Here is a 24321-nt window from a genome sequence, read left to right as displayed (position 1 = left end):
TACAGATTCATTGCTCCTGGTATAACACTATCTTTCAGATAGCAAGTCACTGATTTTATAATGATTTTCAAGTGTTGAGAGCTAAATGTATTTTCGCAATTTCTCACAATTATTACTCTTGTAGGTGAATTCTGCAAATCCGTTGTAAATATTCAAAGCTTTTTTTTACCTTTTTTTCATTTATGGGAGACAGTTTTTTTTACGAGTTTTTGTTGGGTGTAAACCTAAAACTCAGTGAAAATATAGCTGACTATATCAGCCACGTTTCCACATTTTCTTTATGCCCTCGTACAAAAGCGATACAGTAGTGTGTTAGAAAAGTGTAGCTGCAAATGGCACTCTGGGAGAGGGGGGAGGGGCTCTTAAGGAAATAAAATAGTGGAAATGGAAGAAAGGAATTACGGAAAAACGAGACAAAGACTGTAAAAAGGAACAATCTATCAATGACTTAACAATAAAATCATTGTATTTGCAATTACTCACAAATCTAGTTTTCTTACAAAAAATTTAAAGCTGTCTTTGTCATCATCGTAGGTTTCATTTAAATGTTTGGCAACGCTATTCGATGAATGCGCTATAAGTGCGAGACTAAGCCTCAAGCCGAAGAGTCATGCAGCATGTCATTTTAAGTGCGTTGCTTCTCAATGATTGCTGGAGTTCTAATTTCGTTTTTGGATTCTGAGATAAAAGTGTTGTATCGTATTATATCCCACCCTGACTATCAAAAAATGTTTCTATTTTATATCGCAAAATGTTAGAGAAATTTCAAATCCTAAAATAAGTAATAGATTATCAGTTGTAACAGTATTTTGCAAAAACTATGGTTTCAATCGAGGGGCTATCCACTCGTAGATCAGGAAATAAGCGATTTTATAGAGATTGCGATCAGAAATTCCTGTAAATTTTAATATTTTCAGCTTTCCTGATATCCACGGATTCATAGAGCGAACCAAAAAACAGGTGTGTTGTATCAACACGACAGAAATTAAACTTAATTTATGTATTGTTTTTATGAATTCAACTCAATTTTCTATGTAAATTCAATTTATTCGATTCGGATAGATTTACTCAGTTAAGTTTCGTTTATTTCAATTTTTTCTCAATAATTTACTATGATTCAATTGAGATTTAAAAAGTTTCAAGTAAGGCATTTGTATTTACTGTTAAGTCAAATTATTCTATTTTTTCAAACAACTTAATTGGTAACCGAAATTGTATATTTATTTCTCTGTTAACAGATGCTTCTGTCCCGAAGATAAACTAATTTGAATGAAATGGACTGTATTTACATCATTTATTATTTGTCAGTTAATATTTGTAAGTCTCAGTCTAAGAATTTCCAAAGTTTAGAACGTAATTCTATGAAAGACGAGCCCTCGCCGGAGAGACTTTTCAAAGTCAGCGTAGACGTAAGTGATAAAGTCTTGTATTTTACAATATACGAAAGTTGTATGTTGTGAGAAACGATGAGCAGTTTGAGCATGTATTGTGAGGATGGATTAAAGACATTTTTGAAGTTTGATAAATGTACGAATAAAATCCAATCATCTGTACGACGTCATTGTTAATTGTTACCAGCTTGCTGTTACGTGCTCTACAATTCTGTTTAACAAATAAAAAGAAATCTCGAGCATCGCGAGTCAACAGCCATTACATTACCTTTTGTATCCTCAAAACCTTTCTGCGATGGGATTCAATCGCTTCTGAGTTGAAACATCTACAAACGTCGACAGGCTGTGACCGATGTGTCTGTAGTTTGCAGCTTCCCTGCGGAAGCAGTAGAAAATCCACAACGAATCACGTTTTTCGCACATAGCGTAACTTGCATTACCTAATTAAATTGTATTGTTATAAAATCATTTTACCGCAAAACTTCAGGTTTCAATTTCTTTTTTCATTTCTTCAGACTTGATTCCTCATTTGTTTCAAACTTCGATAATCACACATTTTTCTGAGCACTCTACGCAAACTTTTTCGTTTCGCGGCAATGAACTTTCGCCTGTTTGTATTCTTCCAGGGTGAAATAACTTGAGTTTAATTGAGTGATTACGGTCATTTTTTCTATTAAATGAGTTAGACTCCGTCACTCCGAATTAACTATCTTTACATCCAATAATTTTTTAGACTTCGGGTAAATTTTGTTTACTCATTAATTTCGACTTTTTTCGAATTAACATCAATTTTTCGTGATGCATTTCAATAATTCATTCAATTTATTATTCGAAATTTATTCATTAATTTATTGAAAATTACAATTATGTTATAACCGATTGACGTGTCAATCCAACAAGTCATTATCCCCGCGATATTCTAGGGTCAGATTCGACGGTCATGAGTTATGTTATGTTTATTGAGATGGAGTTTGTTTGCGCTCGGCTGACTGTGGCGCTGTACGTTTCCTGTGCTGCCAACTTAACTATTCAGTGTGAGAAATTAGCCATCTCAGATTCATTGTCCTCAAGTGTATGTTGCTGCTTGGTCCTATTCAGGGCTTAGAGAGTTGTTTGAATGATTGAAGCTATTTTATAATAATGAAATAAGATCGGTAATCGTTCAAAGTAACTGGTTACATGTGATTTCATTTGGTAAAGATAACATATATTCTTCAAAAGATTTATTCAGAAAAATGAACGATAACAAACGAATGATATAAAAATCAATCACTCCCGGTGGACGATCTTATTCTCGCTGGTACCAACCATTAACCGGCCGGGAGCCCACCGAGAGAACGAAGCTCCGAATACGACCAGGGTGGCTACCCGTCCTCTACCCCGAGACCCGATTACTTTGGATTTCATCTGGTAAAAGATACCATATATTCTTCAAAAGATTTATTATGAAAAATGAACGATAACAAATGAATGATATAAAAATTAATCGCTCCCGGTGAACGATCTGTTGTTCTCGCTGGCACCAACCATCAACTGGCCGGGAGTCAACTGAGAGAACGATGCTCCGAATACCACTAGGGTGGCTAACCCGTCCTCTACCCCGAGACCCGATTACTTCGGTCGACTCCGGACCCCAACTCACTTGGTCGCTCACCGCCCACGGCAAAACCTGTCATTCCGCTTCCTCCCGGTATCACGTCGTTCACGGACCCCCTTCCACCTCCGCGCCTCCGAGCCATTCTAATCTGGCGTCAAAAAAAAAAATCACCGATTTAAATAGTCCTTCCCGATTCCTTTCCCTACTTCTTTTCTAGTTAACTCCCCTTTTACTTCTACGATCCCACCTTCCATTCTGCAATACTTTTCCCCTGGCTCACCAGCCTGGATTTCCGAGTGTATGTCAAACATCAACTTACTTAGAGATGAAGACATCTGTTCGAATCGACTTATCCTTACGTGCGAATATCGGCGTGATTAAGAGCCGTGGGTTCGTGTCGGTTAGTGTTCGATGGAACGTTGATATGCTCAGCCACTTAGTCTTTGTGAATTAGGAATTTGGATATGCTTGTTACCGAGAAGTTATTGTATAGAAAAATGTATAAAGTTTACTCAAAATTAATTACGACATGAAATGACTGTTATTATTAGTTCGAAATGATTATCAATGAAAAATAGCGACAGTAGTATAGGGGCACTTTGGGGCGTCACAACAAAATCCCCTGGCTTTCTAGCGCCAGCCCCTCGTCAAGCAGTGATTTTGGGGTGCCTTCCTTATCCCCCGACGCCCCCCACCGAAAAATGAATTTGAGGTGCCTTCCCTTCCCCCGCCGCCCGTCGCCCAGGAGTGAGTTTGCGGCGCCTTCCCATTCCCCCGCCACCCTACGCCTAAAAGTTGTTTTTGAGACGCCATCTGCTTCCTCGGCGGCCCCGCGCCTTGTGGGGGTTTTATTCTAAAAGCTTCTTCGGGCGATCCCCCCTTCTCCACAACCCCCTGCTGAGGAGCCATTTTTTCGCCTAGAAGCTCCTTGACTCATCAGCCCTTCTCCCGCCACCCCCTCGTTATGTAGTGAATATCGGGTGCCGTCCCCTTACCCCAGGTACCGGTGACCACGAAGCAGATTCCGGGGTTCTAGGGGATGGCCTTTGAGCCTGTATGCCCCTGACCATAAGACGGTTTCTTTCCCCTTACCCTAATGCCCCTGGCCCTGAGGCAGACTCTGGGACTACCTACCCCTTTGCCCCCACTACCGCTGTTTGCGAAGCGGACTCTGCGACTTGGACGTTTAGGGTTGCAGACTCCTCTACTCCGGCTCTGGTTTTTTCTCCATCCCTGTTCTTTGCATCGGTTACTCGTGTCATTAACCTCACCCTGCCATCAGTATTTATCCTAAGGTTGACGTGCGCACGGAAAATAAAGAACTGCTCACTCTTGCTTGATGTGAGGCTATACGCATGCTCAGATGTACGAGGATGTGGGTGGACGGGTGAGGAAACAGAACTCAACGACGGATTACGTACAAAAATTAAATCTCCTTACAGATCAATTTAGTTAACGCAGGTGCAAATAAATTTGGGGTTATTACTAATTGTTGACTTGTTGTTGGAGCAGGATGTTTTTATTTGACATGGTTATACTGCCTCACATCACCACTGTACTTATAACAATTATAGCAGTCACCAGTGAATTCAGTACCATCCGTGCAGTGAACATAAGGCTGTTCTTCGGGTACGTACAATGGATCAGCTACAATACCGGCGTTCGCGTGACGATATGTAGCCGTGTTGATCCGAGACTCTTCGCACGGAAATATTCTCAGGGTAACGTGAAGGGATTAAACTCTTGATTTATTGCAAGTTGTACGGTGCCCTTGGTCTTCATTGAGAAATAGTGCCCGGGAGGTTCAAAGACTGGCTAAGGCTTTTTCCTCAATATCGATGGCCTGCGTGATTTCAGTAGCGAGGTACGATGAAAATAGCCACGTAATTTTCAAGGAAGACAATGCTGAGGTAATTCTTGGCAAAGATGGGACTCGCTGTTGACCTGATGTGTTCTAGAACCTAGGCAGCGTTGATTCGATGAAGACACGGTTCCTTGTGGAGCTTGCGTTGCACTTTCTCGGCTATGTATGTGACGTATGATTTCTCGCACTCGTTCACGGATTGGGCTAAACGTTGAAGTCTTCGTGACCATTCGTCGACACACACATATATAGCTTGAAGTCCGTTGAATGTGGAATTCTGCATGACAATGGTGGGTTGACACACTTTCTGATGTTTGGCGGGTAACTGAAAGTTCTCATTCTGGGTTCTCGTGTCTGTGCCATCTGATTCCTTCTTTTTTGAATCGGCGATTTCGGTTTCCGCAGGTACTCCGAATCTGACGGCCCGCTCACCATGTGCCGTTGATAATTCGACGTTGCGGTCACCAAGCCAATCCGATTGAAATACCATTGGGCACCAGTATATCCTTCTATGTCAAGGTATTCGAAGACATTGTACAACTCATCTGCGAGTCTCGACCAGGACGAAGGTGTCAAACGCACGCCTCCGGAGGAGTTGACGAGTTTGAGGACCGGTTCGAACTGATCGTCAAACTGTAGCCCGAGTCCAATGACTGATATATGTTACATTATACCGGGATAATCTCTAGAAACTATACACCGAATGCACATGTACGAGTTTTATCAACTGCTCGGGCAGGCTGGCCACTCCGAGTTTCAGCTGTCAAACTCAGTTTCTGGCGGCGATGTAGTTCATACGAATTTTTCGGGTTAGAATCTCAAACAGTCGAGGTAGTGACTCGAAAAGCATTTGTTATTGAGTCGAAAAGTTGATTCTTCAAAGAACGGTCGAAACTTGCTCTTGCAATGCTCTTTGAAAATTGGCTTTATTCGACTGCAATGAGAAATCTGTTTAAATATTGGTTGCTTGGAAGAAACGCAGCAGGTAGGTGGGAACACTTTATTTGATGACTTTTATTATTTCGTACATTAGATATAACGATAAAATTTTTTTCTATCAACAGGTGATACGGCCAAAATAATTACATCTCCAATGTTCACTGTTATCTGCCTATTCAATTTATCACACGTATAAAGATCATCGTCACTCTCAAGCAACTGAGTTACTGTCTCACTCTCTTGTGATTTCAGGCAGTAATATTGCATATTATCACTTTTGAAAATGCGACATTAAACCGATCGTTGAAGAAATTCAAATATCTCACTATCTGTAACAGAACTGTGAATTTTTTTTTTTTTTTTTAAATGGTTCAACAAAATTTACCAATAGTCGATAGTCAACGTATTTGTTCCAATCAATAAATTATTGCTACTACTATTAAAAATTTTCCAATGATTATCAGAGTTCATTTCGCAAATTTTCAATGATGTTCGATTCAATAAATGAAGCGAACCTAATACTCAAACTGAGAATTCAAGTAATATTAGATTTATTAAAATGATTTCTGTATTTCATGTTAGTGCGGTTCAAAACAAAGAAAATCTAATCGGAAGCGTAGAACTGAGGAACGTAGATCATATGCTGTGACAGAAGTTGAAAATCTACTTTCTCCAAATGCGCCTTAACGTCACAATTCGATTCAAGGACAATCATGTTTCAGAGTAATGTCAGAACATTAATACGAGGATATTAACTCATCGGATTCAAGATTGTGTCCCTTGTTCCATCAAAATAAATGAATATCTCATTTTTACCGAAGTTCATGTAGATTTTTTTCCAAATAATGTAATCCGATACAATATCTTGTTCATAGTTTACCGAAAAGCAACTTCTAACAAGGATATTTGGAAAGAGTCCCTGTGTTGCGAAAACCATTATAAAATTCTTGGTTTTCAATTCGTGCCACTGAATAACTTTTGCGTTTCAGGTACAATTTCCAATCTCAGGATAAGATTTTTTTTGCTCCAGACAATGCTAACATGGAATGGTAAACTAATTGCGGTGAATAGAGATTCACAAGCTTTCAGTCTGAGCGCAGGACCCCGTAGAGTGTAAAATTGAATTTGGGTTTAAGCTATCGATATATTGCAATTTAATGAAAAAGTTAGCGAGTAAGTAAATCCTATAGCAGACCAAGTGATTAATTGCAAAGCAACGTGTACTAGTAAGTGAATGTATGCTTCACACTTTACTCTGGTTCCACGAGACCGAAGCACGTGTGATAACTGCTACTAGCTAGCCTGGTGACACCGTTAACTAAGATGAACTTTGAGTACATTCTTAACTGAAGTTATTTAACATTTCTAGATTTGAATTGATTTAGTTTGCCAAGCAAAATTCAACCCCACAATCTAATTGAGGACTTAGAAGACTATTTATCTGAATTTAATGCCAAAGAGAGTGAAAGTAAGCTTCAGAATGAGGTACCAAATTTAATGATATAAAATTCGAAAAATAATGCTGTTCAATGATATTGCTTGAATAACAATGGTGCACAAAGTGATTCCTCGGTAGAATAAATTGGCAGCAACGGTTAAGTGATAAACTTATCGCTATGGGCATGATCAAAGCAAAATGATGGGATATTCAGCCACTATGATCCGTAGTGTATCCCGCTCTTCACTATTGCCTTAACTGATGTTGAGAAGGTGGCGATGGCCTGATGAAATTCACTCTGGCACCTGATGTCTGACGAAACAACCAGGTTTGATGGTTGTAATGATGTCACCGCTCGAGAAACCAGGATCCTTGCTACCTAAACGTTTTGACTATCAGGTAAGGCATAATTTTCCTGGTGTTGATCAAAGTTTGAACTTCGAGGATGCTGAAAAAAATACCAATTTTATTATTGAATCCATATTAAAATATTGTAATAGTCAAAGATCACGGAATTAGAAATTTACTTACATGCTTCCATGCCTGACAACTTTAATCCCGCTTTGAGGATGAATTATTTCATACCTAAAAATATTAGAAGCTATCATTACCAGACAGGAGCTTTTGATAGTTTTGGATGCAACTACTTTTCAATAAAATGCACAAAACATAAATCGCGAATGAAACGCATTTTTAATTTTAGGTAAGTAAAGAATCCATTCACAATGAACGTTGTTTTTACTTACCTACCTCCGTTTGTCCAGACTCCCACTTGTCAATGACGTTTCACATTTAATTTCAGATATTTTCATTCAATAAATAACACTCAATTTCAGTATTATTCGATATTTGCTTTTCCGTTGAATTCTTCATTGCGTCGGTTGAATATGTTCCGATATCGACCACGGTATTGCTGAACGATACTATTCTCCTCAGACAATTCACGCTACGTAAAAATAAACAGCAACATATCTTCAATCCGTGGTTTCATGCGCGAGAGATTTACAGCTCTTGAGTCTTGTCTCATTCTGTGTTCGTTGGTCCTCTGCTCAGAAGACGAAAGGATCGCTGCGGGGCGATTTCACCGACCAATGAGATTGTATTATCTGGCGCACGCGCATTGACTGTATAGTTTCTAGAGATTGTCCCGGTTTATAATAACCCTATATGTATTTGCACTTGCGTCAAGTGAACAAACCTGTGAGGAGATTTGATTTCTGTACGCAATCGGTCGTTGAGTTCTGTTTCCTTACCCGCCCACCCACATCCTCGTACATCTAACAAGCCGATAGCCTTATATTAAGAGAGAGTGAACAGGTGTTTATTTTCCAAGTGTACGTAAACCTGAGGATAAATACTGATGGCAGGGTGAGATCAGCAACACGAGCAGCCGACGCCAAGAACAGGGATGCAGAAATAATGAGAGCCGGGGTAGAGGAGTCTGCAAACTTATATGTCCAAGTCGCAGAGTTCGCATCGAGAGCAGCGGTAGCGGGGGCAGAGGTGTAGGTAGTCCCAGAGTCTGTCTCAGGGCCAGGGGCACTAGGGTAAGGGAAAAGAGATCGTCTTATAGTCAGGGGTAAATAGGCTGAAAGGCCATCCCGTAGAGCCCCGGAATCTGCTTCGCGGTCAGCGGTACCCGGGGTAAAGGGTCGGCACCCGATATTCACTACTTGATGAGAGGGTGGCGAGAGAAGGGCTGACGAGTCAAGGAGCTGCTGGACAAAAAAATGCTTCCTCAGCAGGGGGTTGTGGGGAAGGGGGGTCGCCCGGAGAAGCTTTAAGAATAAGATCCCTTCTTGACGCGGAGTGGCCGGTGAAGGGGAAGGCGCACGAAAGTCACTCCTGGACGATGGGCGGTGGGGGAAATGGGACAGCGCTCCAAACTCACTTCGTGGTGAGGGACGGCGGGGGAAGAGGAGCGTGCCACAGTCACTCTTTGGCGAAGGACTGGCGCCAGAGTGGGCTGCGAGGGGGGGTTTATTGTGAGGCTCCAAAGTGCCCCTATACTTCTAGCGACGTGGTTGATTATTCTCCAAAACAACAATTCATATTACCTAATTCTGTTGAATCGTCTTTATGGCCTATTTCATTGTGGGCTTGTAGCGCCTACCTCCGTAAATCATTATCGTGCACTGGTAATCCAGCATCAACAGCGAATTTGAAGTTCCACCATGTGTAGCCACCAATTCTAGCTATTTTACTCTTGTATGTTCCACATTTATTTGAATAATGAGCCCAGCATCGTAATGGGCGAACTGATTTCACTTTTTTGAACTCCTGGCAGATACTTTCAATGTTCAATTTTTTTTTCCTGACTTCCAGTAATCAACTGCTCTTGACTTGTATTTACATGACAAGTTTTCATCACTACTAGTGCATGTGTGTGGAGGCGATTTTGGTTCGCAAATTGCAGATGCCCATTCGTCATCCTTTACTATTTCCAGTTCTAAATTTTTATAGTGTTCTGCAAAGTACAGGGAAATTTCTTCTTCCATCTCAACGCCAGTGTATTCTTCCATTGCATATAACAATATGGTTTCAAAATGATTTTTCAACTGTATTTCCTCATTACTTTTGGTCGTTTGAGCAATATTCATCGCTTGAAATGTTGTCACAAGTACCTGTATAACGTTGGAAGGATTGATCTTCATCTATGTTATAAAAACGCATCAACGCAGTTTCAAATTCTTACATATAAGCCACAAGCAACTTATGCAAACCAATCACTGCCGATCCGAGAATATGAACTGAGAGCTGGCAGCATACAATGACTGCAATTATTGAACTGGCCGCTCAAAATTCAGGTCCAAGTTCAAACAGCCGCAAGAGCGGTGGGGACAAGCTATTCTAATTTTATGACCTTTAATGTTTTTACGCGCCAGTCAACCAGAAAAACTGATTTGCTTCTATCTTATGTCTCGCATGATACATCGCAACAGGCACATAAAATTAGAACTTTGCCGAAGTGAAATGTAATTTTCTTGGTGATTCTGCGTCACAACATAACTTTCATTTCTTCAATGGTATACATGCCATTCCATGTCAACTGTATGATTTCTTTTTATGTTTTGGAAAAAAATAATAACCAAAGTCCTAAATATTTACAGCATTAGCCATGTTGATTCCAAAATTATAAGTTTGGAATCGATTCAGGAACCTCAGAAACTACTGAAATACCGGGCTCTGGAGGTTTCACGATCATACAAGAAACTCTGCCAGAAACCGTTCGGCAATTTGTGGGAGTGGTTTTTGTAATAAATGCAACCGAAATTCGATGAAACGAAGAAACTCCTCAATTGTTGCTTAGAAAGAGCTGTGTCATGTTAAATAAGACAAATTGAAGCAGCATAGTGCGTTTCTAATGGGAATTCGGCCACACGTGTACAAGGGTAGTTCTTCCCCTGAGCGACGTTATTTCGAAAAACGCAAAAACACGTATCCCCTACTTTTTTCTTCTGTTTCAAATGCAATTAATTTTATTAAAATTTGGACAACCGTTTTCTAGTTATAAAAATTTTTTAATTTTCAACTTCTATGATTTTTGACTATGTAACCCCGTCATAACTGGGCAAAACGCAATTTTTATGTTTTATCATAGGAATTATTCTCCAATTGGTTTCATTCAAATATCTCAACTGAAAGTATGCGAAACTATGAAACAACCACTGAGGATGCTCAACTTAGGGGGTTGATTTCACCCCTTCAAACCGTTTCTCTGCCGATAAAAGAAGATAGGTCTAGCTTATATTTCGATGAAGAATAACATATCCTCAAATGGACGTAATCGCGCGGGGGGGGGGCTCAGGAAGTTTCCTTATAAGTAACGGTTTCTGATTTGATGTGTATTATGTGAGCGATTAATTTGAATTGTTGATGGCATATCCAGCTTGAGAGGGATATATTTTCTATGTTTACCTGCCTTATGTTTAGCTCAGCATTTCTTAGCTCAGTTCTTGGTACTAGCTGATTTGATACAAGTTCAAATGTAATACTGAAGGCCGTAGGTGACTTTTTCGAGGAGGTCCGGAAATGATTATCATGTAAACATGAGAATGAAATCATGTATGATGCGATAAATGTCACTTAAGCGGCTAAAGAATAAAGTTTGATTCCAACTGAAATAGAGTTTTGAAGAAGGTACGTCAGGGCGTAACACAAAGAAACATGCTAGGAATTCGAAAAAGAATACTGGAAGGCATCGTGGACAACCTTAGCTGTAATAACTCTTATCCTCATATAAGTATTCAATTGTCGATACTCCGAAAAAATTAAGCAAAATTTCATCGAAAATTTCAAATCTTATGAAAGTATCAATGCAAATGCCGATATACAGTTACTCCAATCATTATGAAAACTGGAAAAAACCCAAGAAATATGTAACTTTCACCATTAGAGGGAAGCTGAGCTGTACAGTGCCAGGTCTATTGTATGCTCGCCGGTTGGAATGTATTCATGCGTTTTCAAATCATATAAAAATCAGCATAAAAAATCTGTACGTTTTTAGGTTGCCGGAGAACGACAAATTTAGGCACAAGTACCTATAAACCTGCACCCTATTCCGTGAATTTTCTGTAAAGTGTGGTGCCTGTAATCCTGAGAGATTACGCGGAACCAAATTGCGTAATGATGTGGAAGAAAGACAACTAGCAGGAAGAAAGACAACCTGGAAATCTTGGGAGAAACCAAACAGTCTCGATCTGTTCGTCGAGCAAGGCGGATCCGGTTCGATGAGCGCGGCTGCTGTGGCTGGCATCCTTTCGCATGCTGAGTGGAGTAGCTCAAGTCGTGTGGTGTGAGCTGCCTGGGCTGCCGCCACCACCCCAATTTTTACATCAGAGGTGGGATCAAAAGACACACGTTTATGCAGCGAACAATTTGATATTTTTATCCCTCTCTCTTTTTCCCTGGCTGTCTGTCTACACAGAAAAAAAAAAATGTCGGACGCGCCAAACCGGAGCGATCTTTTGAGGGATGTGGGAGGTGTGTCTGAAATAATGGAAACACGGCCCCCCGACTCAACGGTGAGTCTGATGCAGCTGATAGCGACGCAATAACAACAACAAACCGTAATGATGGAAGTGCTAAAAGCACATCAACTTGGCAATGATCGTCAGGCAGCTCAGACAATACACGTATTCAGCGCTGGCATTCCGTTTCAATTGTCTAGTTTTGACCCTGACTCAAGCTCATGCAGCATGGTCGAGTGGCTTGACGACGCCTCTCGTTTACGTGACGATCTTCAAGTGACTGACGCCTTGATGATTCAGCGTGCCACGGAAGCCCTCCAAGGCCGTGCTCGAGATTTTGCACGCGAATGGTGACCATTGCATCGCACATGGTGCGCACTCGTGAGTGACTTGTCTATCGCTTTTCCGGATACGAAGACGTTCGGTCGTCTAGTACATGACATTGTTCGAATGAGGAGTGCTGATTTCAAATCTCTTAGCGAATATGCAGTAACAAAGGTACGCCTCATAAAACGCGCTTTCGAAACGCTTCCTTGGCCAAAGGTGGTTAGCCTGATCAAACACGGACTCGACGACCGTCATACCCAGTCAGCAATTTGCCTGCAGCAACCAGGGGATGAAGCTGCCCTCTTCAAACTGCTTAGCGCTACAGATGCACGCCACAAAAGTGGAAGAAGGTATTCAACAACTGAGTCTCGCTCGAGACAGCGCACGAAATTACACACGACTACCACCATCAACAACCAATCGAACTTACGATGTTACTGGCTAATCGGTGCGGGAAGAAGGGCCATCGCAAGGACGTCTGCCGTACGAAAATACCCAGAACTAGCACAAGTGAGGAACCTGGGCCAACTACGTGCACACATTGCCATAAAAAAGGCCACACTGACGATCAGTGCTGGAGTAAACACGGTTACCCAAAAAAATTTTACTGCTGAATCTAGGCAGAAGTTTATCCCGCTCCCTCATCGCTACAGTCCTGAATAATGGAAAAGCAGTAGAAGTGACCTACTGAATAGACAGCGGTGCTGAGGCGTCAATTATCCATGAGTGCTCAGCTCGGCAATTAAAAACTAAAATCATACGAGAAAGACGTATGTTGACTGGAGTGGGAGCCCACCCCCTAGAAAGCATTGGCTCCTGTCGACTTATCATAACTTTACCACACGTTACCCTCGAAGTCGTTTTTTGATAATTCCAACAGGCACTATACCTGGTGGAAAAATCGACCTACTGATTGGATGGGATGTAATTAAAAGGAGAGGCCTGTGCGTGAAAACCGAACTCTACGGCCTCGAGCTATACCATGAACCTAACACTTTTCCAAAGATCTGTATCATGAATGCACCTCAGACACTTACATTCGAAAAGGCAAAACTAGCCGAGCAACAACGAAGTGAACTTCGTGACTTCATGTCAACACTAGAAAAACAGACGCATAATTGTGTTACTACTTGTGAACTGAATATTTCCCTAAAAGATAAGGAACTTGTAGCTTACCGTCCGCGACGTCTCGCCCACGCGAAACGAATACAAGTGCAGCGAATTATCACAGATTTTCTGGATGAACACATCATTCGCGAAAGTTATTCGTCTTGCGCGAGTCCAATAGTCCTTGTGAAAAAGAAAACCGATGAATGGCAGATGTGCGTTGATCATCGTCACGTATATAAAAAAGCTGACAAGGGCCGTTAACCCCTGCCTCTGATTCACGATCAAATCGATGCCCTTTGCAACGCCGTATATTTTACGACGCTTGATATGAAAGCAGGATTTCACCAGGTAAACGTAACCGAGGAATCAAGACACTGCATCCTTTACGCCAAATGGCCATTTTGAGTACAATCGAATGCCCTTTGGCTTCGCCAACGCGTTATCGTGTTATCAACGAGCTATTGATAGGGAGCTCGGAAAATTAGAAGAAAGAAAAACTTTCGTTCACTTATACGATATACTAGTAGCATCGAAAACGCTCGATGAAGGGATGAACGACCTCAAAGAGGTTCTATTAGCTCTCGCTACAGCCGGACTCTCACTGAATTATGATAAGTGCTCGTTCTTTATGGAAGAAATAGAGTACTTAGGTGTATTGATTAGTAGCGGCTCAATTAAACCAAGCGAACGCAAAATAACAGCGCTGACAAGAACCGCTGCACCGCGTGATATCAAAAGCGTCCGGCAATTCATGGGACTGGCCAGTTATTTTCGCTACTTCCTCGACCACTTTGCTGTGACCACCGCGCCCATACCTAGGTAACTACAAAAAAACGTGACATTTCAATGGACAAATAAATGCGAGCAAACACGGCAGACTATATTTAGCTGTTTAACCAGCCAACCGATACTACGAATCCTCGATCCTGATCTAGTCACCGAGTTTCATACCAATGACAGCGCGATTGCCTTAGGAGCTGTCCTTATGCAAATAGAAGACGGTGAATCGCGATCAATAGCATATTTTAGCAGACAGGCTAACGAATGTGAATCACGGTATCACTCATACGACCTGGAAACCCTAGCAATCGTTGAAGCAGTAGATCATTTTCGTGCCTACCCATACGGACGTCATTTTACCATACACACCGACTGCAACTCTGTGCGACCAACAGCGCTTAAAAAGAATCTACACCCACGTGTCGCTAGATGGTCGATCCGTCTTCAAGACCATGATTTCTTCATTGGATATCGAACAGGTAAAAAAATTGCCCACGTTGACTACCTGAGTCGCAATATACCCGTCGCATTAGTGTTGATTACCCAAGGAGCCGCAGCGAATCTAACTCTCCGAGAACAGCAACTGGCAGATCCTTTCTGTGTACGAATGAGACACGGAACTGAACAACACCCTATGTACTGTAACGTGGCATTTCGGTTAGGTATGCCCGTTACAAGATGCTCCCTGAACCTTGGGCGGAATCCAGGGATAAGGGTTTCGGAGATCGGGTGGCGAAAGAATAGTAGACGAGCGCCAGAACTGGAGTCATGCATCCGAGCTTTGACAGGGACGCAATAGCGAATTACGATTAAGATATTGCAGGCTTTTGTTTCTATTTTTTTTGAGTACACCGGCCACGAGCCAGCAGCCAACTCCGACGCCTAGGATATGTCGAGGCGAGGCGAAACCGCAGAGATCTTGCATGAAGGATGCCGAGGCTGCGGAGGGGGAGATAACGCAGATCCCTGCAGCGCGGGAATCCAAGGCGGCCGCGATTCCCGCTGGCGGCCAGCGCGCCGCAGCCTCCTCGCTCACCCCGCCTACACCTGACGAAGACAACCGCGAGAGACCAGCTAGCGACGAGGGAGCACCACTCTGCCCAACCCCGGGACACCGTAGAGCTGCGCGGAAGACGACATTGCGATCTAGCGTTAAATTCTGCGCCGCGAAGCGATGATAGGTGCGCTTCAAGTGCGCAATCTCCGAAATCGATGACAGATCAATTGTTGCGCATTCTTAGGGTGATGTCGTCACGAAGGATCAGCGTGACGAGATCGGAATTACGGCCGATCGGCCATCTGAGATCACTCTAGTTCTGGCGATTGAGCAAGGCAGTGATACCTGGCAATAGTCGAGTTGCGAGTTCGTTTCGAGGCAGATTAGAAAAACGTTGTGTTCCTAGGACGATGGCCGGTAACCGTCACGAGGAGGTCGGTGCTTCTATGAGCTGGATGTGGAGCGGTAAGCTTTGATGATATTCTTGCGATCGAATTTCGAAAGTAATTGAGCGAGGGCTTGTCCGAGAAAGAATAGCCGTTTGGAAGTCGCGTATCGAAAAATCTTCGAAATTCGTTGGCCGATTCTTTCGTTTGGTGACCGTAGTCTGAGTTGCGCATACTAACTGAACTAAACTAAAGTCCCGGCTTTGAGTCGCGACAAGGCTACTGCAATTTGAGTGTAATCAAATTCCGTTACACGAGGTCACGTTTAATTAATTACGATACAGTGTAACTTCTCGTGTAGGTCGCGAGTCGTCAAAGGGGGAGCGTTCGAACTCGCGAACCGTGTTCCGACGTCGCAAAGAAAGTTGAGCTCGGGTGCGTGATAATAAGTTATTCAGTGGAGGACGGTCGCGGTTAGCGCGTCGAGGCACATTCTTGGTTTGGGTTTTCGAATTATTGTTCAGTCGTAAAAAGGCGATTGGCGCCCGTAGGAATAAGGAATTTTCTAGATTTATTAACGATCGCGGGTAGCGCGTTGATTCGGATTTCAGTTTAGTTTTTGTCAAGTGATTTATTGCTAAGATGGTGATTAACGATGTAGTTATTAGAGGACGGTCGCGATTAGCACTTCGATTCAAATTTTGTTTTTAGTTCTGAGCTATTGTTTATCGTTACAGCCGCGGCTAGCGCCCGTAGGCATCAGAAGCCGTCTAGATTTAGTCATTTCGTTTTTCTTTCTATTATGTTATATTTTCTTTCGGGTTAAATCTAAGTATTTGAGTCCGAATCGCGAATAGCGCATTATGAATTATTATTTTCATTGTTTAGCAGTTTGGATCATGAAGAGCGACTGTAGACTTATTATTTTCCGTTTTGTATTTCAAGTCGCAAGGAGCGACGTTTGAATTATTATTTTCCTTTCATATATTTCTTGTTGTTTGTAATATTGTCGGCCGAAAATATAGACTGCCTCGATTGGATGTTCACTTGATAAAACGACGTGTTGGCGTTGTGTATTTCGCATCTCTCTCTATACCCAGAAATTACCCCTCTCCTCTCCGCGGTACTGTGCTACCGAGTATATTGTCGCGGCATAGCGCATCAACGATTTCAAGGCGTGTTTATCACGCCAGGCGCCCAACAAAACTTCGCGATATTGATTTTACGTCCAGGATATGTCGTGGACGCCGAATCATTGTGCACGGGGTAAGTTCTTGGTCATTTGCTCCAAGTGACCGAGAGCAGGAAAAATCCACGTCACACTACCAAGTGAAAAAAAAACATGCTGTAAACAAGAAAGACCCCCAGTGCTACTTCATACCAGTAGCAGCCCGCTTCCAAGCAATGCGTTTATATCACGAAGAAGCATCACACATTGGTTGGAATAAAAGATTGAACAAGATGAAGGAAGAATTGTCATGGCCTGGCATGGGACGAGCACTACGAAAATACGTCAATAACTGTCGTGCCTGTGTGGTAGGCAAATCACATACAGGAAAAAGGAAAGGTATTTGGCAGTAGGAATCCCCGATTCAGGAAAAACTAGATACGTGGCATATTGATCATGCAGGACCAATGGTAGCCTCGAAAAAAAAAACACCCAGATTTTAGCGATTATTGACGCTTACACCCGGTATTGCATGTTACACGCCATACCATAAAAGACGAGTGAAGCCACGGCACAAGCCCTGACAAAAAGTTTCGTAGCAATTGGAAAACCACGGCGCATTATCACTGATTGTGCGGCCGCCTTCACCTCCACCCCATTCCAAGAATTTATGAGAAATGAAGACGTGGAACTGCACCCTATGACAACTGGCATGGCACGCGAAAATGGACAGGTAGAGCGAACAATGAGACACACGTTTAATTTATTACGCTCAACTCTGAATGAAGAAGATGAAAAAAACTGGATCAACCAGCTACCCCGAGTGGAAAGAACGATTAGTACTACTGTGCACTCAACGACCGAAGTAACACCTTGGGCCTTGATGTTTGGAGAGAATCCACGACTCGAGTAAACCGTTTCCTTTTTGGATACGTTACCTTAACTAAATTCAGACCCCGAAATCAACAAGGAAGCACTAAATAGCGGACTCGACAAAATCAATGAAGATCGCTCCCGTATCTTCAAAAAGAAACGCGTAAAGATGAAACCTTTTGAAATAGGTGACAAAGTTGTGTGGAGAACACTCAACTGACAATGGGTGGAAAGTTAGCACCTCGTTTTAAGGGTCCTTACACTATTAAACAAATTTTGCCTAACGAAAGGTACGTTATATCAGTAAAAGGTCGGAGAACAATCACCGCAGCACTCGAGCATCTGCGTGCCTGGCAAGAATAAAAAAAAAAAGAGGAAGAACCATTCGATTGAAATGGGGAGAACTTAGATCAGAAAGCAAGGAGAACTTGTCGCCTACGAAAGGAAAAAAAATTCAGAACACTGTCCTTTTTATTTGTCCTCTTATTATTTGTTGCATTTTATTTCTTCCTCCGTTCATGGGCCGAGGACGCCTCAACTGCAGGATGGCCGTGTAAGATGGACGACGGTCTCGACATAAGCCAAATCATGTTGTGTCAACACCCTAGATCCGTATTAAGGCTAAACGACAGTCTACCAGTTTTAAGCCTAGCGGGATGAAAGACAACTAGCAGGAAGAAAGACAACCCGAGACTCTTGGGAGAAACCAAACAGTCTCGGTTTGTTCGTCGAGCAAGGCAGATCCGGTTCGTCGGGCGCGGCTGCTGTGGCTGGCATCCTTTCGCATGCTGAGTGGAGTAGCTCGAGTCGTGTCGTGTGAGCTGCCTGGGTTGCTACCACCACCCCTATCTTCACATGCATGGCAGATTAGGTTAAAAATAGCACGGAGCACGGCTTCGAGAAGCTTACGCTGATAGCATAAGATAGCGCGTATCGATTGCTTGCCTCTATCGATCATAATTGAACGCGATAGTTCGGTACACGATTAAATTTCGTAAACAATTCGTCAGCTGCGTAACATGATGTGAATGGACGGACGGAAAGAATATCAGAGAGAGTGTTGTAAAGTTCGTAAACGTAAGAAATAAATCGGTAAGCATCATTTACATCGAATTTTTCATCCGTAATAATGTTGTGACGTGAAAGTTGGATTAAATATGATTGCTTTCTTGAACAATGATGCCCTTACTTCCAGGGTTATAAGATCATAGTTGTTGAAATAGTCGAGATGATGAATCAGGAAGCTCGTGCTCTAAAACAAACGGTATCGGTGCGCCAATATAAAGAAGTGAAATAAAAACCGCTTTTTTACTTACTTTTCGGGGTTGTTCAATGTCTGGGTATTTCATGGTCGATTTATTTCATTTTTAGGCACGCTCCTACAAATTATTTGCTCATTCTAGGAAATAATAATGGGTGCTCGTCTATTCTATCATAGTGAAAACAGGGAAAGAAACCTATTTCGCTTTTCTTTCTACTCAGAATTAGTGACAGGATGAGTTGGGAGAATATTTATTTTCAAGTATTCAGACCAGTTACGCGTTTGTGATTTTTTTCAGTACATTATCTTTATTACGTCCGGCGTATCGCCTTACATCTCTCTCATCCCGTCGCTCTCCCACGATCCTTACAGTAACCTTATCATCTCATTCCTGTCCTCCTATTTCCATTCCGGCTCACGCCACTTGCTTTTTGCCGAATCTGCTAATTCTATTTCCCACCATTTTGCCCACCTCTTTGTTCCACCATTTGTCTACTCCTCTTTACCTCAGATTCATATCTATTCCAACATTCAACACGACCAATTCTATTTCAACACTCAACAACCTCGGATTAATTTTTCTTACCGATATTGTGAACTACGCACTCCGTTTAAACTATACTACAAATTCTTTGAACAAATATATAGTTGATATCTCAAATATCCAAACGGTTATTCAACCCTCATCCATATTAGAAATTCGTGGCAAAGAGGCACATTTGAGACTTGGTCTTGTAACACTAAATTCTGTTACACTCAGATGATGACTCACCGTTGACACTTTAGCGCGATTCTCCATTTATTCTGAACACTAAACTATAACAAATTCAATTACGTCGGGCGCCAGACGCGTTAGCGTAGAATTTCAAACAATAATATGAATCAAGAAAAACAATACAAAACAATACGGAAAACAACTAGAGAACCCGTTCTATGGCTGGCTAGGCTCAGATACTTACATGAACTGGTAGAGTGGCGGTATTTAAGGCAGCTAACGATAATTAATTGAAGATTTAGAGAAAATAATGAAATAGAGAATAAACTCGAGTCAGGAAAAATGAACAGGTCAATCAGTCATATATTGTCGAGTAGGTTACAGGGTTAAGACAGGCAAATGAAATGGTATCGATAGCGGCAATTAATAACACGGACAATAGTTATTCACAGAAATTTCGGTAGAATAGAATTAAACGGTAGCTTTGAAACGAAAGACGATAGTTGACAGTGAAAAATGAAAAATGACAGTGATAGTTGACAGGGAAATGAAATGGTATCGATAGCGGCAAATACACGAACAATAGTTATTCACAAAAATTTCGGTAGAATAGAATTAAACGGTAGCTTTGAAACGAGAGACGATAGTTGACAGTGAAAAATGAGCGTAGGTCGGGAGAAGCGATATAATGCGAGAATGCCCTCAAAACTACACGTCACTGGGCGACGTGATCTTACCCAAGTTGCAAATGACGCTACGTGAATTATTATTCTGTTAATAAAAAAATGAAAGTGAGAGCTGTATTGCAATCGGTAGAAAACAAAATAACGAAAGCGCGGGAGGCAATAACGGGAGAATACTACGAATTAACGAATTTACCATAGATTCTAACCAGTACGAAAGATTGACATTCATTCATAATTTACAAAAATCGGTAGCGTAAACGAAAGAACAGATTTAACGGTCAAGTACGAGAGATAATTTTCGGGAGTGTCATTAATACGATAGAATCAATAATTCACAATATTTACGGATCCGAAGAATTATACAAAGAAATCTTAAGCATAACTTTCGAGAAAATACAAAATTACGAGAGAATACATAATAATGAGAGAACACAAAATTATGAGAGAATACAAAATTATGAGAGAGCGAGAAATTTGGAAAGTTCGCAAAATAAAGAAATACACTAAATACACCTCAGTACAAAAGAATCAAGAATATTACGCAGAACTTAAATTAATACCGAAATACGATACTGGAGAAAGACACAGAGAAAAGAATAACAAGCAAAAATAATATAGGATTGCCAATAGCAATAGAAAAACGTGCGGTAGTATTTAGAGGCTAATTCTACGCTCGCTTATACCCCAAGGAACTCGATATACGAAACAATAGGCAGGGTATAAATATAAGTATAATAAGCAATACCAGGAATAAAATATAAGGCACACTACTGTTACAAAAAATTATGAAACGGAAGATGAAGCCGATAGGGCTCAAAATACGATATAAACTACAGAAGCAGACTGATAGAAATTTATAAATCATCAGAGAAATTCAAAAATACGATATAATTAATTATTCGGCAGTTACAAGTTCGCTCAGACGCGAAAATTAATAATTACGGAAATCATGCAGTCACACGGAGGCTTACCGCAACTCTAAGCCGTGGACCATCATTCACACAAAATCGGCATCACACGATGCAACCAAGAAATGATAATAAGAGAAAGAATAAAATTTATGAGCAGCCTTGTAAAGATACAATACAAAGGCAGAAGCCTCACCTTAACGGTGACCTCAGGTACACATCACTGAATTTATTTCAATACAAACTTAGGATTAACAAGAGGAAACGGGAAGAAAGGAAGCAAAGAACTTGAATTTATGAGAAGAATTTAACGACACAGTAAAACGGTAGTATTAGTGAAACGGTAGCGGGACGAAAAAAGATAGTGACGATAGGAACGATAGCGACAAAAAAAAAGGAAGTGTCGATAGCTTAAATCGGGAGGATGTTAGAACTCATAGCTGTTGCCTAGCAGGTCAAGCGGAGAATAAACGGAGGTCGGAGTTTGGCTCGCCAATCGCGCCGATGTCGTGAAGTGATTATTTTTCCTTCTGATTATTTAGTTAACCCCCATCGCAAATAGGCCATCCCCCTGTGACGAATATCGGTTACGGCACGGTCATGCGTTGTCGAAGATCACCACTAGATGTGGCGTAATGTGTCGCTCGTGATTTCGTCGTTGACACTAACTCGTACGATTTATTACCTGCTTCGGTTTACTGTCCAGGTTGTCTATCATTAGGGACTACTTTGACGAAGGCATACGTAGGGTGCCTCTTGGTCAAAGTTACCGAGTGGAAAGTGACGCCTCATTGTTCGCTTTCACCGGCTTCGTTGTATAGGCAGAGGCCAGCTGCCCATAATATCGAGGAGATCATGGAGTCACACGGTGGCTTACCGCAACTCTAAACCGTGGACCATGACTCACATGATTAGTCATTGCTGACAGGAAGGCTGCGTCGATGCTCAGAACGAGGGCTTCATCAATCTGGACGTAGTGGTTTGAAGTCGGTCCGGCACCAGACCGGTCAGTCGGCAGATGGCAGGCTACGGTCTGCTCTGTATGCCATCCTCGCGGCATCCGATAAGGTGGGTGCCTGGTTTCTCCTTGAGAAGTGCTGCCCTCGGTTGTCGGGAAGACTTCACATTCCTGTACGCCGGCAGTCGAGGCCACACGAGAGGTTTGGAAGGGTGCTACCCCAGGTGTTTAGAAATGCACCAAGGTAGCCAATATGGTCTTATTGGACCGTCAGTAGGCGAAGTCATCGAGAGCTGGAAACAGTAGTTACCGGTAGCTGTTAATCCCTCGGTGGTCGGGATCGTTGTCGTCCAAGTACCTTATCAGCGTGCGCCAGAGCGCGAAATACAGAATTTACAAAGAAAGAATTAGTTCAAAGTAGTTATTGCCTATTTTGTATCGAGTTCGGTTGGAGTACCCCGCTAGGGACGCGTTTCCTAGAGATTCCCTTCGGTTGTGTGCCCTTGCGACGGGCGGCTCTAAAACATCACGCTACAGTATATGTGGCTTGTTGACATGTGCACATTAAAGACTTTTGTATGTGGTTGTTAATGTGTGTACCTTAGTACATCACATCATCTTAACCAATTAGGCCGGATCCACCCGCCCATTTGAAAGATATGAATGACTCATATCAATTATTAGCGAAAAAAATTTGCTAGAGACAGTGTAATTTCTCTGGTATCTCTGGATACCAGGTTTGATTCCTGGCTCCGTCGTTAATTTTTCAATACACCTGCTAAATTTTCAAAAATTGCACTATCTCTAGCAAAGTTTTCTCGCTAACAGTTGATATGAGTCTTTCATATCGTTCAAATGGGTGGCTGGGTCGAGCCTAATTGGTTAAAATAATGTGGTGTGCTGAGATACACACATTTACAACCATATACAAAAGTTTTCAATACAGAAGAGTACAATTTCTAAATTTTCAGGTGAGTTGAAAAATCAACGACGGAGCCAGGAATCGAACCTGGTAACTAGAGATGCTATACCGGAGACTTACTCCACTAGACCACCTAGCCGCCCTGACTACAGTGTCATTAATTTCTCTCATCACCTGTATTTCAAAGATTGTTTTGTTTTCGTGTGCCATTGAATATATTCACATTTGAGACTCGTCGTGAAGAGACACATTTTTGACTTGTGTGTGAAGCTTGTTGATATGTGCACACATGTGCTGTATGTGGCTATTGATGTGATTTAAATTCACTCAGCCACTTTCGAACGGGGGGCCGTTCATTTTTGCTGATATGAAATACAACATATCATATTTTTAGCGAGAAAAATTTGCAAGAGAAGAGTACAATATCGAAATTTTCACGTGAGTTGAAATGTGAATATATTCAATGGATGAAAATTTCGGAATCGTAGGTACTCTTCACTAGCAAATTTTTCTCGCTGAAAATATGATATGTTGTGTATCATATCAGCGAAAATGAACGGCCCGCCGTTCGAAAATGGCTCAGTGAATTTAAATCACATTAATAGCCACATACAGCACATGTGTGCACATATCAACAAGCTTCACACACAATCCAAAAATGTGTCTCTTCGTGACGAATCACAAATGTAGAAAAAAAGTCTTTAATGTGCACATGTCAACGAGCCACGTACAAGTTTCAAATGTACCTCTTCGCGACGAATTTTTAATATGTACAAATTCACGGCACACGAAAACAATAGCTATTTATGTGGCATGCCCGTAAACCGCCTGTTTTTTTGGCAAGGATGAAGATTTCAGGACGAGCTGAAGGCGAGCCGGAAGCGAGCCGGAAGCGAGTACTGAAATTATCCGAGTCAAAAAACGGTTCACGGGCATGCCACATACAATATTTCTTACGGTAAGGACATTGAAAAGCAAAACGAAGAGTGAGGTTATGTAGCGATCTGTTCGACGAAGCTACTTTATTCGGC

At 41.8% G+C, this 24321-nt stretch overlaps 1 protein-coding gene and 1 long non-coding RNA gene across 2 annotated transcripts in view; both read right to left on the bottom strand.

Moving 5' to 3' along the window:
- Positions 1-24321, bottom strand: part of LOC124300690 (glutamate receptor ionotropic, NMDA 2B) — a 1918249-nt gene that overhangs the window by 102535 nt on the left and 1791393 nt on the right. The window lies entirely within an intron of this gene.
- LOC124300711 (uncharacterized) lies at positions 264-24230 on the bottom strand. Its single transcript, XR_006907296.1, has 4 exons — positions 24086-24230; positions 7226-7232; positions 2950-2953; positions 264-276 (listed from the first exon to the last, which is right to left on the bottom strand). It is a non-coding gene; the product is annotated as an uncharacterized LOC124300711 (long non-coding RNA).

The sequence above is a fragment of the Neodiprion virginianus genome, chromosome 3, assembly GCF_021901495.1.
Source record: "Neodiprion virginianus isolate iyNeoVirg1 chromosome 3, iyNeoVirg1.1, whole genome shotgun sequence".
NCBI lineage: Eukaryota > Metazoa > Arthropoda > Insecta > Hymenoptera > Diprionidae > Neodiprion > Neodiprion virginianus.
This window is presented reverse-complemented; position numbering and strand designations above follow the sequence as displayed.